The sequence below is a fragment of the Phocoena sinus genome, chromosome 11, assembly GCF_008692025.1.
Source record: "Phocoena sinus isolate mPhoSin1 chromosome 11, mPhoSin1.pri, whole genome shotgun sequence".
NCBI classification, from domain to species: domain Eukaryota; kingdom Metazoa; phylum Chordata; class Mammalia; order Artiodactyla; family Phocoenidae; genus Phocoena; species Phocoena sinus.
The window spans coordinates 12,221,560-12,240,669 of NC_045773.1; positions in this window are offsets into that span (position 1 = coordinate 12,221,560).

Below are 19,110 nucleotides of genomic sequence, written 5' to 3' on the forward strand. Positions count from 1 at the left end.
ATTCCATTATACATATATACCACATTTTGTTTACCTTTTATCCGTCAATGGTTAGGCTATCTTACTTTCGAAGGAGTATTATTATCCTCATTTCATGGATGACAAAACCAAGAATGAAAAATGTTCAATAACTTCCCCTTGGTCCCAGAGCCATAAGCAGTAGCATTACAAGCTAAGCCCAGATATACTTGAATCTAAAAGTCATGCTCTTTTCAGGATTGTGAGGTCATCTCCCAATATCTGCAATATATTTTACCTGTATCAGCATTGTTAGGGGGATGGAAGTCCTTAATTTTACATTTTAGAGCCTTTATTTCTCATATGTTAGCGATAATCTAGAAGATTTACTAACGTTTTTAAAATTGATTAGGGTTTTAACCTTTCAGGTTTATTTACTTGCTGGGAGTAAGGTATTTATTCAAAGTGATTTTATCATAGTATGAATAGATGGCAATATTCAAATAAAAAGTAGATTTTTTCAAACACACAGTTCTTTCGTAAAATACAAGATGTAAAAATCAACTCATACCGTTATGAAAAATCATTATGCCCTTAAGAGTTGGAGGAAAATATTATCAGCATGGGCTTTTCCTCTGTAAAGCAAAGCAAAACAAACTGAGCTTTACGGATTTATATCCCCACGTTCACGATAATAATAGCTAGCATTTCCTGCCTTCCTGCTATATGCCAGGCATTATGCTAAACACTTTACATACATTATCTTATTTCATCCTCTCAGCAGCCCTGTGAGGTCAGTACTCCTTGTATTCTCATTCTGTAAAGGGGAAGTGAGGGTAGGAGGGAGGTTTGGTAACTGTTATGGGTTGAAATATGTCCCCTTCCACCTCCACCAAAGATATGTTAAGGTCCTAAATGATTAGTGGCTCAAAATGTGACCTTATTTGGAAATAGGGTCTTTGCAGAGGTAATCAAGTTAAAATGAGGTCATTAGGGAGGGCCCTAATCCAATATGACTAGTGTCCCTATAAAAAGGTGAAATTTGGACACAGATATCAACAAACACAAAACAAAGATGCCCACATGACTGGAGTGATGCATCTATAAACCACAGAATCCCAAGGATTACCAGCAAACACCAGCAGCTAGGAGAGGGCAGAAAGGATTCTCACCTAGAGCAGCAGGGGGATCATGGCCCCGAAGACACCTTGATTTCAGACTTCTAGGCTCTAGGACTGCAGACACTAAATTTCTATTTAAGCCACACAGTTTTGGTACTTTGTTAAAGCAGCTCTGGAAACTCATACAGTAACTTTTCTGGGTCGAACCAACAGCAAGTTATGGAGCTGGTATTTGGACATAGGGCCTACTAAGAGCTTAATAAATATTATCTGCTATTACTAGTTATAACATTAGCAATAATATTTAATGTTATTATTAATACTAAAACTTGGCGCTGTTGTTTCCCTTCTCCTAAGACTATACTGTTATCCATCCACTATGCTACAACTGGGGCTTGCTTGTCACAGATTCAGAAACCCATCAATCTCACTCAAAACTGAATATGAAATCAGTTATCTATACGCGAGCAGCTGGCCAAGTTCAGATACCAGTTAGTCCCCACTTGAAGGAAATGTGCCCTTAACAGTCTATGTGAGACACATGTGAAACTCTGTGAGAGAAAATTCATGAAAAGATCACTAACTATAGGCCCTGTACGTAATACCCACCCAAACCTGAAACCCTACACCCTGAGCAAGTGAAGACAACAGATTGTTAAAGTCCTGTATTTTGATGAGGATTTATCTGGAGAGGATTATTATAGCTCTCAACTCTGCACTAATGTCTAGCAACTGAACGTGCATCCACGGAAACACAATTCAACTTCTTAATTTTCCAGCCCTCCAGATAATTGGTTCCATAGAGACACAAAGACTCACGCTCTCAACATATGCGTCAGAGATGCTGCTTACCAGTAATCAGAGGATCAGCTTCCTCTGAAGTTCAAAAATGTGTGTGTGGAGGGCGTTTGGGGTAGGCAGAGAATCATTTCTGGGTTCTTTATCATAATTAAGGTGGATTATGATTTTCTTTTAGGGTGAAACAAATTTAGCAGAACCAGACCCAAATTTTTCATCCTCTCTGTGCTCTGTATCTCAGCTGAAGTCTCATGTGGTTTGCCGTGCTAAAGAATACACTGGAATTTAGTGGAAAACAAAGCATGCAGTTTCTCTAGTTTCATAAATTATCCTCACCCTCATCTCTGGGGGAATTATGAATAGCTAAGTGGAGGCAGAGCTGGTTTTGTGGATAAAGTCATAGGCTGGACATTTGGAGATATGGTTTCTAATTTAGGTTCTGCTTCTGGCTTGCTTTGACCCTCTGGGAAGTCACATTGTTCCCATGACTTTGCTTGGGTTACTTGTGAATTCCAGAAAAACATAGTCCAGAGTTGCGGCACAGAGTTGCTGGGAGGCTTATTCTGATTGATTGGAATAAGGCCACTGTTATGGAACCCTGCCTCTATGTAGAATTTGTTTGCGTGACACAGTGAATTAAATTCTTAGAAAAATTGGAGAGGAGTATCATGGCTAATAGCAGGCAATGATTTTTACCTCCTTTCTCACCTAGGCTTTTATCATAGCTTTGAAGTCAAAATAATCCCCAAAATTTTCATCACATTCCAGTTATGCTAAGTGACACTGGCTGTCTCCAAGGGTGAAAGAGACAGGGCCAGGAACTTATAAGCAACCAGCCACAATCAGCTCAGACATGGGCTGTGTCTTTTAGAGTTGTGAGAGCCATTCCTTTAGCCTGACCTAAACTCCAGCTGTTTTCCCCTATAGTTCAGTTACTATGAATTTTAGATTATTTTGTTTTGCTCCCTCTTTGTTATTTTGTTTTGCTCCCTCTTGTTTTGGCATTTGATAATAGTTCCATTGCTCTATTATCTTGGAATTCCACCTCTAACATTTGCTCCTTCCTTGAGAAATTTAGATCCAAAAAAGCAGATCTCACAGTAGCTGTGAACAGTAGCTCTAGATGGCAGATCTATAATATAAACAAGGTTTCCAGTCTGTGGCCCATCTTGGTCTCAGCACTAGAGAAATTCAGAGAAGGCAGAGCAAAGGATTGATTTACTTCTTCCTGTTAGAGAATAGCTAAAACAATTTCCTTCTAAATCATTGCCACTATATCCAGATTAATCTTAAAGCCTCAGTTATACCCCCTTCCCACCTCCAAAAACCTTCAATGACTTCCCAATTATATCAGGTAGCTTTCTCTGCAAGCCATTCCAAAACTTAGTGGACTCAAACAATAAATATTTATCCTTGTAGCAATTCGGTCGGTTGTTTTTCTGGTCTGGGTTGGCTCTGTTGGGCTGGAATGTCTAGGATGGCCTCATTCATATATCTGGAGGTGAGTACACTGGTGGGTCTAGGAATCTTATCTGGCACAGCTTGTATGAAGTGCAGCTGTCTCTCATCCTTCAGTAGGTTAGCTTTGGCCTCTTCACATGTGATCTCAGGGTTCCTAAGAGCAGTAAGAGAGGGCAAACCCCAATGTCCCAGTGCTTCTTAAGACTTTGCTTGCACCACACTTGCTAATGTCCAACTGGTCAAGCCCAGAATCCAAACAGGGATATAGGAAGCTGTGATTGTTGCAGGGGATCACTGCTACAACACCATTTAATAAGGTCCACACCCCTTATCAAGGTATTAATTCATTCTGAATGCAGTCTAGCATCCCAATGCTATGCCACCCTGTACACCATGAGCACTTAGGCTCCAGCCAAACTGAAATTGCTGTTTCTAGTAGCTGCCACACTTTCTGGTCCCCATGTCATTATTCTTGCACTTGTCTCTATTAGAATGCCTTTCCTCCACTTGCCACACAGCCAAATTCATCACAGAATAAAGTTTTTAAGCCCCTACACTGTGTAAGCAGTCTGCTAGGCTGGAGATACAACCTTGCAGAAGCTCAGAGCTACTTATCCTGTATAGTTTTCTATAGTTTTCTGTAGCAAAGTACTGTAGACTGGGTGGCATAAACAACAGAAATACTTTTTCTCACAGTTTTGGAAGCTAGAAGTCTGAGTTCAAAGTGCCAGCAGGATTGGTTCCTTCTGAAGTCCATGAGGGATGAATCTGTTCCGGGCCTCTCTCCTCGGCTTGTAGATGGCTGTCTTTTCCCTGTGTCTTCACGTGGTCTTATCTTCTGTAACTGTCTGTGTTTTAATTTCCTCTCCTTCTAAGGACTTCAGTCATAATAGATTAGAGCCTATTCTTACAGCTTCATTTTAACTTAATCACCTCTTTAAAGACCCTGTCAGTAAATACAGTCACACTCTGAGGTACTAGGCATTAGGACTTCACCATATGAATTTCTTGGGGGATACAATTCAGCCCATAACATATCCTTAAATACCCCCACTCAATTGCTATCTCTTCTTTAAAACCTTGATAATAACTCTTGGATAAAAATAAATTTTATCTCCTTTTAACCTCCCTTGTTAATTTAATTGCCTCTTTTATGATTCTGATCACTTACTATCTTGTGTTATAGTTATCAATATCTGTGTCTCTTTTTCCTATTCATTCATTCAGTATGTACTGGGCACCACCCAAGTATCAGGCATTGTACCAAAGGCCAGGTAACAGAGGTTTAGCAGACACTGCCAGTGCCCTGCCCACTTCCCTGCTGGCATCCACTGTTGCAGTACGTGCTGATGGTGTCTTGTGCAACCTCCACAACTCTCTGCCCCAGGGTTTTCTACCTGGAGCCCAGAGCAGGTGGCAGTGCCCGGGAGGTAATGCCCCTGGGAGCAGCCCAAAGGTTGTTGGTGGTTAAGCACCCCTGATTCCCACCCCCACATGGGACACGGAAGCATGATTTCCCAGAGGTTTCTAATAGGATGGAGCTTCATCTGCCCATGGAGGTCCTGGCTATATAATGCACATCCTCATGATTGGCTCCATCCTCCATTATTGCCTTATTTTCCTACTTCCCTACCCATGCTTCACGGGATCAGCTTTAAATGGACTTCTTGCTCTCAAATACCTGTCTAGGGGATGACTTTTAGGACAAGTCAGCCTAAGTCAAGTGGTGAGCAGAGAGGTTGTGGTTTCTATTCTTACATAACTGATTTACTCACAGGGATGCAGACAAGAGAATAGGGAATCCCATTACAGTACGCTAACAGCTAACATTTATTGTGTAGTCTCAAAAGCAGTTCTAATACAAATAAATATTATTATTCTCATTTTACATATAAGGAAACCAAGGCTTAGAGAGGTTGAGAAGTGGCCCAGGGGCAACAGAAACTGAGAGGTACTAGGGATTTAAACCCAGATTTGTAAGATTTCAGGCACAGAACTCTGCCATTTAGTTAGCTACCTCTCATTTAGTTGTTTCTTCTCCACTTGCAGATGGTTTCAGAAGGGTTTGATCTATTAAAAACAAACAAACAAACAAACAAAACAAACATGAAACCTAACAGGGATTGAGGTCATGGGCCATAAACATCGCCCAGGTGTCTAATTAATGGCTACAATCCATCACGTGGAAACCTGGCATGGAGTAGTGAGTCACAGGGGCCCAGACCTGCCCCAGGCCCTGAGACATGTTATCCCTCCAAGCCAGCTGGTTACTTACAGCAAATCCACTCCCTGTAAATGCCAGCAAGCCCTGGGAACACATGGATTTCTTCTTATAGCAGAGCTGATGGACCTGTCATCTTGGGTAGCAGCAGCTGCTAGGTTTGTCAGCTTCCAAGTGGTAAAGACCTCCTCTGGGCCCAGCCTCCCTCACGAGTTCTGTAGTATCAGGATGGGGGCAGGGCTGTTTGGCCTTCACTTACCAGGTCACTGATGACAGCATTTCATCCTGGGCAGCTAACTGCTCCATTCTCCAAGAGACCCTTTTGTCTGTTCCAGGTCACCGGGGCACCCTTTCCCACGGGAAGTCAGAGAGGCTGCTCCTTGCTTCGAGCTGGCCTGCTCGGGAGAGCGGCACCGGGTGCCTGGGGAGAAACAGGGAGGCAGGCTCAGTGCTAATGAGCCACAGGGTTCTTCCATTTAGCAGGGATATCACAGCCAGGATACAGCACCGAGAAGGCCAGCAACCTGTTTCATTTTTCCTCTCCTGTTTCTCGGATTAAAAACGAGCAAACAATAACAAAAAAACAAAACAACGACAACCATAACTATAGTTGCTTATTCTATTCTGTGTTACCAATTGTTGTAATAGAAAACCTAGATTTGGACTTCTGTTCTACCAGTCCCTGGCCATGTGTCTCTGGGCAAGTGGCCTCCCCTCTCCCAGCCTCTGCTTCTCCTGCGGTCAGGCAGGGTAAGTACTTTATCTAAGGCCACATGGCTAATGTGGCATGGCTGGAATTCTATCCTGTGCCTCTGTTGGTATCAAAACACAGTGCTTCCTCTTAGAAAGGTGTTGGCACATAACATAGTAAAGGCTCAAAAGGTTCAGCCTCGGACACTGCACTGACACCAAGGCAGAGTTGTGAAGGAGATACAGTACGTGCTGATTGTTCTCAGTTTTACCCTTTCTGTCTTCCTAAATTTCAGGCACCCAGAATTCTTGACATCTCTGCCTATAGCCACATTTCCCTTGCTTCTTAGAAAGAGTCTGGAATTTGGATTTTTCTGAAACCCTTAGACTTGGGTTCCAGTTCTGCCACTTACTGGCTGCATGACGGTGGACACATTAATTCTACATTTTTATGTCTCAATTTCTCATTTTAAAAAAGGCAGGGGCTGGTCTGAATAATCTGCTAATTTAGTTTAAAATGATAGGTTTGGAGGCAGATGGTCGGGTTAAGGATCTCCAGGTGTGTGAACTTGGACAAGCCCTCACCTTCCCCAATTCTGAAGTTCCTCATTTTTAAAATGGGAAGAAGGGAAGCCCCTGCCTTACAGGTAGTGGTGCAGAAGGGTCAGTGCAAACGAGGCATTTCTTAGGATAGTACCTGGCACATACTGTTCGTAGTAGCAGCAGTAGCAGTCATATTCCTAATGTAAAATTCTCTGGTCTAGGATCAAGCTGGTCATCTCCACCTTAGCCTTTATTTCAATCACGGTGTTTCCGTTCTCTGGAGGCAGTTGCTTTATAAAGACATGGTTAGCTGTTAAAGGGATTTCAGTCAAAAGGGAGTATTTGAGGGGCTTTCCAAGCTCCTTGGAAAGCATGCCACTTGGGCAGCTGCATACTCCGACAGTCTATACAACGTGTTTAACGTGGAACAACCAGGTAGGTGGGCTAGGAGGTCGGATTTTTTTCTTCAGAGGCTCTCCCCGGAATGGTAGAGCAAGTCTTCAGTTTGAGTGCATGTGGGTCTTACCGGAGGAAGGTGGCTGAAGATGCCAACCCAGCCCTGGTCTGACATATCATTGTTAGAATTTAAAGAGGCTTCCTTCCGCCTCTGCTCTCTCTTGGCCCTGCCGGCTGGCATTCTTATTCAAATCAGACCCCAATCAGAGGGGAGTACACATCAGTCAGACAGGCTTGCGGAGCGTGGGCTTTAATTACCCTGTGCCTTCTCATAGTTCACACCCGAAGGAAATCACTGCAGCAGAGGATCTGGACTTTATTCTCAAAGGAAGCATTCAGTGAATAGAAAGTGCAGAGCCTGTGAAATGTGATGGAAATTGGCATGCAACAAGAGATGGAGACAGGCCATAGAAACTTCGTCAGGAAACTTCTCAGGACTCCTGAGACCTTTTCCCAGGAGTCTCTTATTAAGTATTTTTGCTTGTGATCTGTAGGCTTCCACAGCAGAAGTCCTTCTAATCACAGAAGCATAGCTTCATGTGGTTCAAAAGGAGCTTAATGGGCATGAGGTCTAATCACCCATCTGACATCTGAATCCCCGCTACGCCATTTCTGCAAACAGGTCTGCTAATCTCTGCTGCAATGCCTGCAACAGTGGGATACTTATCTGGTCCAGTCCATTTTTGTTCAGGTATCTTAGAAAGTTCTTCCAGAGTGAAGTGTTCTCCCAGCAGCTTCCATCTTTTGCTTCTAGAACCTCTCTGGGCCACTCAGCACATATAATCTCAATGTTTCCCAAAATTCTGTCATTCGTGCAGCACCTTTGCAATTGTTCTGTATCTGTGCTCTATCTGTAATACTATCAACTGGATGTTTTCCTTTTAACGGATTTTTTAAACTTAAATGCTTCAATTTTGTCCTAAACAAAATATCTGTGAAACTATGGGTTTAAAGGGGAAGTATTGTTTTTACGTTACGTATAAAAATAAATATACATACCAGGTAAAACCATCTGTGTACCATCAAGGGTGGCACACCATATGTCTGCTCTCTAAATTACAATGTTTTTATCATATTTAAGTAAATGAAATAAGTTGGGGGGATGTTTATTTGTTTTTGTGGTACGCGGGCCTCTCACTGTTGTGGCCTCTCCCGTTGCGGAGCACAGGCTCCGGACGCGCAGGCTCAGCGGCCGTGGCTCACGGGCCCAGCCGCTCCGCGGCATGTGGGATCTTCCCGGACCGGGGCACGAACCTGCGTCCCTTGCATCGGCAGGCAGACTCTCAACCACTGCGCCACCAGGGAAGCCCCGGGGGGATGTTCATTGAGTCGTTATTATATGCAGATACACAGTAGGTGCTTCATATATGTTATCTCAGTGAATAGGTTAATGCTCACAGTAACGCTCTGAACTCAGTGTTATTTTTATACTTGTTTTACAGATAAAAAAGTAGAAGCTCAGAGAGGGGGGAAATACTGACCTCAGGTTATACAATTAATGAATGAAGAGGTTAGGACTTGAATTCATATCTTCTGGTTTCAAATGCCAAGCTTTGTCCACTGGTCCACAGATGACCAGGAGTTCTATTGGCCCCAGAAAAAAGGTACTTCCAGTGGCTTGGTGCCTTTGCTTTATTTTTTCAGCCAGGGTGGAAGAAGATATCCTTGTCTCCAAACAGCTCACTGCTGATGAGAACAGTTGTTCATTCTTCAGTGAGTGCTCTTAAGGGCTCTAAATAGGCAGCTAAGTTGACAGACATAAGTGTGGCAGGTGTATCCTAGCCATAATTCCTTTCTTTTGAGAAATGTCTTGGTCTGTAATCGAGCCCAAGGCACACTAGACACAAATAACAGATAATATAAAAGTGGGGTGGAGTGGAGGAAGGGACAAGAATAGTTCCTCCCCAGCATCTCCAGTCTAATCCTTTCAGCCCTTCATGTGCTACTTTGTATGTGTGCTGTGTACCATGTGGTGGGCTAGGAAGGTGGGAATGTAAGAAAAGTTAAGGACAAGTTACAAGAAAGCTGTTGGAGCTCTTTGCTCACACCGGAATGAGGAATAACTCTGAAAACCAGCCAGATCCTCAGGCTAGGGGAATGATGTCCTCCACCCTTTAGCACCAGGAGCTTAAAGTGCTCATGTGCAGGTTCCCTAAGCAGCTCTATACTGATATTTTATCATATCTTAAAAAGAATTACATGAAAAAGGGCCTCATGAGCGGATACATTTGGGAAATGGTCCTTACTATGTTCTCTTCTTGTTGATTCTAAATGTATGTTACCCATTAAAGGCTCTGAGAAAAGATACCTGATAACTAACTCAGGGCAACTCAAGCTTATTTGATCACTGTCAGGAAAAGTTGAAAGGCTTTGAAATGGCCACAGGATTTCTGGGTGTCCTTTCAATTGAATGTGAGGCATTAACTACCTTAGCCTTTTGGATGATTTGATTTTATAGGGTCTTCGTCTCTTACTGTCTTTGATCAAACTATTTTATAGCTCTGTAAATTGTAGACAACTAACAGTAATGTAAATGATTCTTGCTCTTGAAGTGCAAATGCATTTTTTTTTCTGGTGGAGTTGCATAGATGCATCTGCTAGCAATTTTATTTCTGCATTCCTGATTGCCTATATATGTGTCTGTTCTTTGAATTCTCCTTTGACCTCATTTTTTTACATCTTACTTGTTCCCTCATTTATTATAAATTTTAAATTTATCATAACTAAAATTTTTAACCCATTTTTATTTTATATTTGTAGGAGAAGCATGATTTTCCTCTTTTCTAAAAATTACGCTTTTATACTCAGAACCTCATTTTGTTTCAAGTCTATTCTGAATTTGATCTCTTCATATACCTGTGCATCTACCCCTGTGGGCTGCCGATTCTGGCCCCTGGCTTCTCTTTCTCTTCCAGCTCAGCAGCTTTAGTCTAAATCTCGCAGTAACCTACTACTTTCTGGTCTCGAACTCCCTCTTCTGCAATGCCTGTGGGCCAAGTAGCTTAGGGAAGCACAGCATCTAACATGCTTTCTCTAATGGTCCTTCCGAGAACACACTTTTGAGAAGAAATTTTCCTGTCTTCACTTCTGGCATGACTCTCTGAGCTGCCATCCCCCAATTTTCACTTAACCAAATCCTTCTTACCTTCTCAGGCCCAACCTCTTCCTCCATGCAGCCATTCTTGGTTATTCCAGCCTGAATTACTTTCCTCCTGCCCTGAAGTGCCTTAACATTTTGTATCACTCTTATGGCCTTCTTCACATACTTCCTGATGGTGTTTATGAACATTTAAAAAATCTCAACAAATTCCAGAAGACGGCATAATTCTTTATACTTCTTGGTGGAAGAATCATGTGGTTGGTCCTGGCGCATGAATTTGTTCTCTTAGACTCAGTCAGATTATGAAAAGTAACGTTTTGTGTGTGTGTACGTGCGTGTGTGTGTGTGTGTCTATGTGCATAGGTGATTTTTTATGACAAGGACCCAGGGTATGGGAGGAAGCCAGGCAAAAGTGAGATCCCATGCAGCATCTTTCAGAGGCTACGTTCAGCCTGACCACGTTGGGAACTCTGGGGCATGAACTGTGCCTTAGAGTTGCCCTCACCAGGGAGTACCTGTGATTTGGATAAGGGCCACCCACTCACTCCCTGGGTATCTGTGGGGAAAGAGTGGCTCAAATAGTCTGAGGGAAGTTCTCCAAGGATAAGCTATGGGTGCTGCTTTTTAGAATCAAAATTATATAGGAAAAGGGTGCACAAATATGTTAAACAGGGATCAGATGGGATCTAGGTGCACCACCAACATTGTCTATGACCTTGCTTCATAAGAAAGTTTTAAAAATTGTGATACCACACACATAACATAAAGTTGACCATCTTATCCATTCATAAGTGTACAGCTCAGCGGCCTTGAGCACAGCCGCATCGTTGGTGCATCACCACCACCCATCCACAGAACGCTTTTCATCTTGCAAAACTGAAACTCTGTGCCTATGCAACAGTAGCTCTCGATTCTTCCCTTTCCCTAGCTCTTGGCAACCACCTTTCTACTTTCTTTCTCTATGAATTTGGACTATATTAGGTACTGAGTAAAAGTGGAATCATACAGTATCTTTCCTTTTGGGGAACCGTAAAGTTTTTCAACAAGTGCCAATAACCTTTTAAGAAATAGTGCCCTGAAATGTTTACGTCACAGAAATGGCCTCCCCAGCCCTCTCTTATTCTTACAGGGTACTAGAGACCCCTCTCACTCTTGCCAATAATTTCAAATAATAGATCAAGACTAGGTCCATGAGGACTTTGATTTACCTGGAGCCGTATGACCCCTACTGCTGGTGATGAAATCAAGTCACTGTGGTACTTCTTAGCATACAGATTCCAAGGTTCCTCCTCAGACCTATGACTCAGAATCTCCCACAATGGAATATATGTTCTGTTTATGAAAATTCTTTTCCACGTGAATTTTGTGTAGCCAGAAAAGCATTTTCAGAATCACCAATCTCGAGCAATAGTTTTCAATCTTGTTTTTAAGCCACTGAATCCTTTCTTGAAATAACATTTCTCACCAGGCACCGTTTTCCAAGAGAAGAGCAGAGCTGTTCAATCTGATGGAGGAAAGAGGGGCTCAAGATTTGGTCACAGCTCACCTCCCTCTGCCGTGCCAGCTATTCCATCTCAGGGCCACAAGGCTTCCTAGAAAAAGCTTGAAAATTAATGATCTAAAAAATTGTGTTGAGGGCTTCCCTGGTGGCGCAGTGGTTGAGAGTCCGCCTGCTGATGCAGGGGACACGGGTTTGTGCCGTGGTCCGGGAAGATCCCACATGCCGCGGAGCGGCTGGGCCCGTGAGCCATGGACGCTGAGCTTGCGCGTCCGGAGCCTGTGCTATGCAACGGGAGGATGAGGCCCGCGTACCGCAAAAAAAAAAAAAAAAAAAAAAAATTGTGTTGAAAGCTTCTTTTCTCTACTCATGTGTGATACATGAAAAGTGGGCCCTCCCCAACCAGAGTATATCCACATCAAGTCCCTGGAACCGGTGAATGTTATCTTATTTGGGAAAAAGTGTCTTTGCAGGTGTGATTAAGTTAAGGATTTTGAGATGAGGACGTTACAATAAATTCCTCCTGTTGGCCCTGAATGCCGTTACAAGTGTCCTTACAAGAGGGAGGAGAGCGAGATTTTAGACAGAAGAGGAGAAGAAACAGTCACAGGATAAGGCAATATGAAGACAGAGGCAGAGATTGGAGTGATGTTATCACAAACCCCGGAAAGCTGGGGCACACACCAAGAGGTGGAAGAGGCAAGGGACTGATCCTTGTCTAAAGCCCCCAGAGAGACCGTTGTCCTGTTAGATTTTGGACTTGTAGCCTTCAGAATTGTGAGAGAATTAATTTCTGTTATTTAAGCTAGTGGCAACTTGTTACAGCAGCCACAGAAAACTAATGCGCTGTGCAATTAAAAACCAGTTTTCAGGGCTTCCCTGGTGGCGCAGTGGTTGAGAGTCCTCCTGCCGATGCAGGGGACGCGGGTTCGTGCCCCGGTCCGGGAAGATCCCACATGCCGCGGAGCGGCTGGGCCCGTGAGCCATGGCCGCTGAGCCTGCGCGTCCGGAGCCTGTGCTCCGCAACGGGAGAGGCCACAACGGTGAGAGGCCCGCGTAACGCATAAAAAAAAAAAAAAAAAAAAAAATAACAAACCAGTTTTCAAAGGTGTAAAAAGATTTCTATAGCTACTCTACGGAAACAGTTGTTGGTTATTGTTGTTCCTTCCATGGGCAGTAGATGGGCCCAATAGTAACATGTTGGATAAGCACCTGGATAGAATCAGAAAGCTTCCTGTCGCTTTCCTCCTTAGGGGAAATAATAAATCTCTGTCATGTCAGTCAGTTCGATTTTTAAGTGTCCCTCTGTTTACTTAGGCGTTGGAGAAACTCTTGTGGGTGAAAAGATTCAAACAGTTTCCGAGTACGAGCCCTTTTCCCAGTCAACTTTTCCCCTGCGAAGACTATATTTTGTTTCTGTGCTACTAATCTATTTACCTAAGTTCTGTCTAGGGGAGAGGGAAATGTAAATGGCTTGGAAAAAGAGGACTCTGTCTGCAGTAAGAGATAATGCACCTTTTTATTTTGTGGAAATTAAGCTCTTACTGAGTCCACATATTATAAATATTCAAGCCATTAAGTGGCACTTTATGCAAATCAATAAATGAGAAGGAAACACCACTTGCAGAAAAATAAATTCACTTTTATGGGTGTAGCATGGCCACTTCTTGACTGTTGTTATTCTACAGAATAATCAGTAGGATGGCCGTGTGCTGTAAGTCTCAAAAAACAAACTCCATCGAGTATTTTAAGTCCTAATAAGTCCTTGTGTTTGTGTAGTACTTTACAGTTCGCAAAATGCTTTTATATTCAATCTCTCTCACATCAACTTTGCAAGTAGGTAAAACAGGGATTACCAGGTGGTATGGGTTGAATTATGTCTCCCCTGCCCCTTCCCCAGCCTCACCCAATTCTCATACTGAAGCCCTAACCCGCAGTACCTCAGAAGGTGACCTTATTTAGAAATAGTCACTGCAGATGTAATTAGTTAAGATGAGGTCATATTGGAGGAGGATGGGTCCCTAATCCAATATGACTGGTGTCTTTATAAAAAGGGAAAATTTTAACACAAACACACATAGAGGGAAGAGACACAGGGAGAAGATGGTCATCTACAAGCTATGGAACATCTGAGGCCCTCAGAAACTAGAGAGACGACTGGAACAGATCTTTCCCTTATGACCCTCAGAAGAAACCAATCCTGCTGATACCTTAATCTTGGACTTGTAGCCTCTAGAACTGTAAGACAAGGAATTTGCATTTTTAAGCCACCCAAGTTGTGGCACTTTGTTAGGAGCCCTAGTGAACTAATACATCAGTGGAGTTTAGGAAGTGACTTCATATCAAGAGACTATTGCCGAGATCCTATAAGAATGGATCCAGGACCAAAACCTGGATTTTCTGATTCCTAGTGCCGTGATGTGAAAATTTCAGATTCTACTGATTATAGGTTCCAGGGCAGCGTAAGAGGACAAGAATCATTCTCTGCAGCTGATGAGTATCAAGAGCAGGAGTTAAGTAGAATATCATCCTCTTCTCCAGTTGAGATGAGAGACGTGGAGGAACCTGGAGAGGTAGCATAGGCTCAGACACAGTGGAGAGCTCTGAATCACAGCAAGCAGCTGGGTTGTGGGGTTTGCAGGCATGTGCTAAGAATAACACATAGCACTTGGTTCAAGGGTCAGATAGCTGTGGTTAATGACTGAAGAAGTCAAAGAACTGGTGAGATGAAGTCAAGCCCACCCACCCTTCCAGCTGCCCAAGAATTCACCGAGGATAGGGCAGGTGAGCCATGCCGTCAAGGTGCAGGGATCTCTGTAGACCGAGGCAGCTTAGGTGATGATTCTCCCTGGGAGCTGTTCCTTGGGACTAGAGGGAACACATTTCCAGAAGCGTGGGTTCCACCAAGGATTGTATGACTCTTCCCCACTTAGTTCTTCTTTTCATAGGGAGACATGATAGGGAAATAGTAGGTTTCAAGGAGGGTTGTATGCCACCTGACATGCTCTGCTGGAGCTCTGATTGGAGCCAGGTGTGTGCTCATAATTGAAGATGACTGCATGGTTCCCAGCTACCTTGTGAGGAAGAAGTGCAGGTACAGCCCACTGTTGCTTCCTGAATGTCAGTTGTGTGAGTAAAGAGGACAAAATGCCCAGTGAGATGGGAAGCATGTGAGGTAGGTTCTTTTGGTAGTAGAGACACTCAGGTACCTTAAGGATCCAGAGGTTTATCATACTGATTCATGGATGCGGAGAGGAGACAAGAATATTGGCCATGCGCTGGATCCTCTCAGAGGTTTGATATGGTTTGAACACTGGAGGAATCCAGCACCTTTCTGCCGTCACACTGCCCATCAGCAGAGCAGACTCCTTGATTCCGTCTCCTAACCTCTGTTCCTCCTTCTGTGATTCCTGCCAGTAGAGGCTTCAGGAAACAGAAAATCCAATATATGACAAAGATAGGCCCCGTGAAAGGTCTGAGGCAGGATAAAGAGCATCTCCCCATGGAATGGTATTGAGGGGTGCACAGCCAGACAGTTGATTCTGAACAGTAGCCAGAAGATTTTGCACCAAGAATTTGAGGAAACAAAAGTGGACAAGCTATGGCAGCTTCAGATTCAGTTCACGTTTGCTAAGAACTTAACATAGTCTACACACTGTGCTTGATGCTTTTACCTATATTATTTCATTGTAAAGCCGAAAGTAGAATTCCTCTTGAGGGGATTGTTTCTGTTTAGGGAAATGCTTGGATTGGTAGCTTTTCTGGATGTATGTGAAGTCTTCCCTGCATCTCATTTTTTTATGGGCAAAAGCAGGATATGGAAAGATCTTAAAGCTGTTTGTGATGAAGCTGGAGAATGTCCAATTTCCAAAGTTGGCCCAAGAAGGAGGGGTTATAGAATCATATACTTTATTCTTCACAGTGAGTGTATGAGAGAGATACCATTGTTATCCTCATATAAAATACAAGACAGTGCACAGTAAGGTTTAGTAACCTCCCCAAGGCCACACAGCTAACTACTGACAGAGGTGAGTTTGAATGCATTGTATTTGATGGCAAAACTTACACTTTTAACTGTTAGGCTATATCCTTAGAAACATTTGCCCTTTAGTAAGTACCTAATGCAATAAGATAAAATAAATCTTTAATATCTCCAGTTAAATTTCCACTTGGCTTAAAGAATCCAACTCCCTTTTGTATTTGTAAGTGGTTAGTGTGGTTTGTAGCAATATGACGAGCACAGTGAGCTAGCGGATGGTCATCGTGAGGGAGGCTAAAGCATCATCTCTACCTCCTTCAAGAGTGGATGCAACAGCGACAGAAACAAAAATAGCATCGCAACAGAGCTGCTTTCAGACAGGCTTATGTTTATGGCTTAGACTTGACATCGTAATAGCTTATGACAGAGAGAGAGAGGCTGAAACTTATGCTGTACTTGAGATAATGCAGTAACCTAGAATGCTTAAGTGATTTCCAGGAAAACTACCAACAAAAAGTAGGAATTAGATTCTGTTTAGAAAGCTTAAGCAAATACATCTTAAATTTGGACTGGATAGCCCATTGCTCATGTGGACTTGTTAGCTAATTTTAAGCTTCTTGACACACTTACATTCCTCAGGTCGGTGGTGGGGATGGATTGAGTGTCAAATTCGATTTGTGAAGGAGACCATGTGCTGGGCTCAGAAACTCGCAAAAATAGCTTTTAATTTGCTTCCCCTGTAAGCGGATTATATAGAGTGTGCTTTTCATGTTTTTGGGATCTTACCTCTATTCCAGCCACTATTGCAAGAGCTGTCAGAGGAAGGGAACCGCTCGTGTTCTGCAAAGCCGAATAACCATGTTTCCTTTGAATTTTACAGCAGCACTTTCTCTAGATTTACTTTGCTTTAAATCCTGAAAAACCTAGCGATATTACACACCTACCTGACTCTGAAAGCAGAGGATTCCTGTGGGGTGTTTATTTCTATCATAATCACAAGATGAACTGATAGTGCCTGAGCTGGGATAGAGGAAACAAATAGACCGTTTCCAAATGCTTTTGCAACGAATATAGCTGAACTGTCTTTAAAAAACAAAACTAGTCAAAATATGTGTGATTATTCTAAAAAGTAAGTCATCTTTATAGGCGAAGCAGTCTGGAAATGTAAGCTGTAGAAAGTAGAGTGTGTGTGTGTGTGTGTGTGCGCGCGTGTGGTTGTTGTTTTTAGGTGTCTGTCTTCAAAGGCTGCAATCATCTGACAGCGCTTGCTTAAATTCTTCAGAGGATTTTTGACTGTAGTGTATATCAAATGAAGGAGGAGGATAAATCTAGCCAGCCATTGCACAGTTCAGGATGCAGTCTGTACACTGTGCCCAGGCTTCTTATGATGAAAAACATTAATTTCCCTTAGCTCCTAGAAGGGTTTTGGAACATAGGTGTTTATTCCTAGCCCTGTGGGAATGCATTTTTATTTATTTATTGTATTATTAAAAGCCACTTGGTCCCATTTAGCCTCAGGATACCCTAATATCATTTAAAAATATCCAGAATTAATAACCATTTAAGAATCCCTTAGAAACCTAAGTTTTTCACTGTCTTTGTATCCTTCAAAAGGAAACATAGCCAGGAAGGCAGGATGGAAAGGAAGAAAGAGAAAATGAAGAACAGATCAAACTTAACTGGCCAGTACAGTAGCTTGAATGCCAAGTCTCTCTTCCCTTACTTCAGAAGTGACCTGTGTTGTGAGGCAATGTTTTTGAAACACAGTGGCTGGTCATTAAATATTTGACTTTCTTTGGAAATGTTGGAAGAAGAAACCTACAAATTTAGCAATAATGACCATAACATTAACTATTATTTATATATAGTACTTCAGAGATTTACAAGGCAAATATCATACAGTTACACCCTAGTGCCTGTGGGATTTGTTAGATAAGACGTGACCAGAGATTGGGGTGGGATGAAAAGACAGGGAGAGGAGAAGTGTGGTCCTTCACTTATAATAACTGCTTGTTTATTCCTTGGTTTCAATCATGGTTCTTTTACTATTGGTTGTTAACTTGTAAAGTTAAGAATTTGAGAAATGAATAAAAGCTGTGAACCCATTCCTTAGAAAAGTAAATACACAAATAACCAAAACTCTATCTTTATTTTCAGGAGGTTAATGGATGCCTTGTAGGCCAGTTGTGGACCTGCCTTAGAGAATTTGGCCTCTTAGTACAAGCTTGACAAGGCAGAGCAGACAGCTAAGAGATCGTGGGCAGGGATCTTGCACTCATATCTACCACTGTATACCTAATGCACAGCACTTTGGAAGGTATGTAGTAGGTGTTTAATAGATACATATTTAATGAATGAGGAAAATTAGACTTGGAATTTCTATAATGTGCCTTTCAACCAAGTATCTCAAAATATTAACTTGGTCATCTCTTGACTATTCAAGTTTATTTTTGGTTTGAGAACTATCAGTAGGAAATATTAATTTGGGGTCAGTTTTTTTTTTTTTTCTTCTGCTGTGCTCTCTTATTTCTAACCAAATGGGTACTTATGGAAAACAATTGGTTCTAGCATCTATAAGTAGCTGTGTGAATTTGAGTGAATACTGTCTTTGCTAAAGTTGAGATTCTAATTTAATAACTTCTCTCCCGGTTGCACTGGGTTGTTAGAGAAAGAAAGTGACATGATATATGTATGAATTTTCTTTAAAAAGGACCAAGTATTTTCCAAAGCATTTAACTTATGGTTGATGTGCTTCCAGGGATAAGGGTCCCTTCGGTTGACCATAGTGAGAGAGATGTACTATATGCTATTAGGTACTTAGTGACCGAGGTTTGGCCTGCCACAAAAGCGATGTTTTAGGGCAATATTTTGTAATGAGATTTTCTCAGAGGGAACAATAAAAATATTAATAAATTGGAAGGGCTATCTTCTGCCTGATATTGAACACCCCCTCACCCCCATACACACACTTCCTTCTCTTCTTATATCTTTATCCCCCACTATGTCATCATCATCATCCCAAACAGATTAGTCCAGATTTCCTCACCAGGAAAGTGATGTTGACCACTGTCTTTCCCAAGATACTCTAAAGACTTTTTGCATCATCCGTATTGCTGATTTGGAAGTTTAAGCTTCTCCCTGCCTTCAAGGATGCCATGTAAATAATTACAACTCTTGTTATTAAAGTCACAACATGCTCCTGTAAATCACCACACCCATGAACACTCCCCTTCTCTCTTCCTTGTTCTGTCATGTGATTAAAGACCTTTGTCCCGTTGTTAAGTC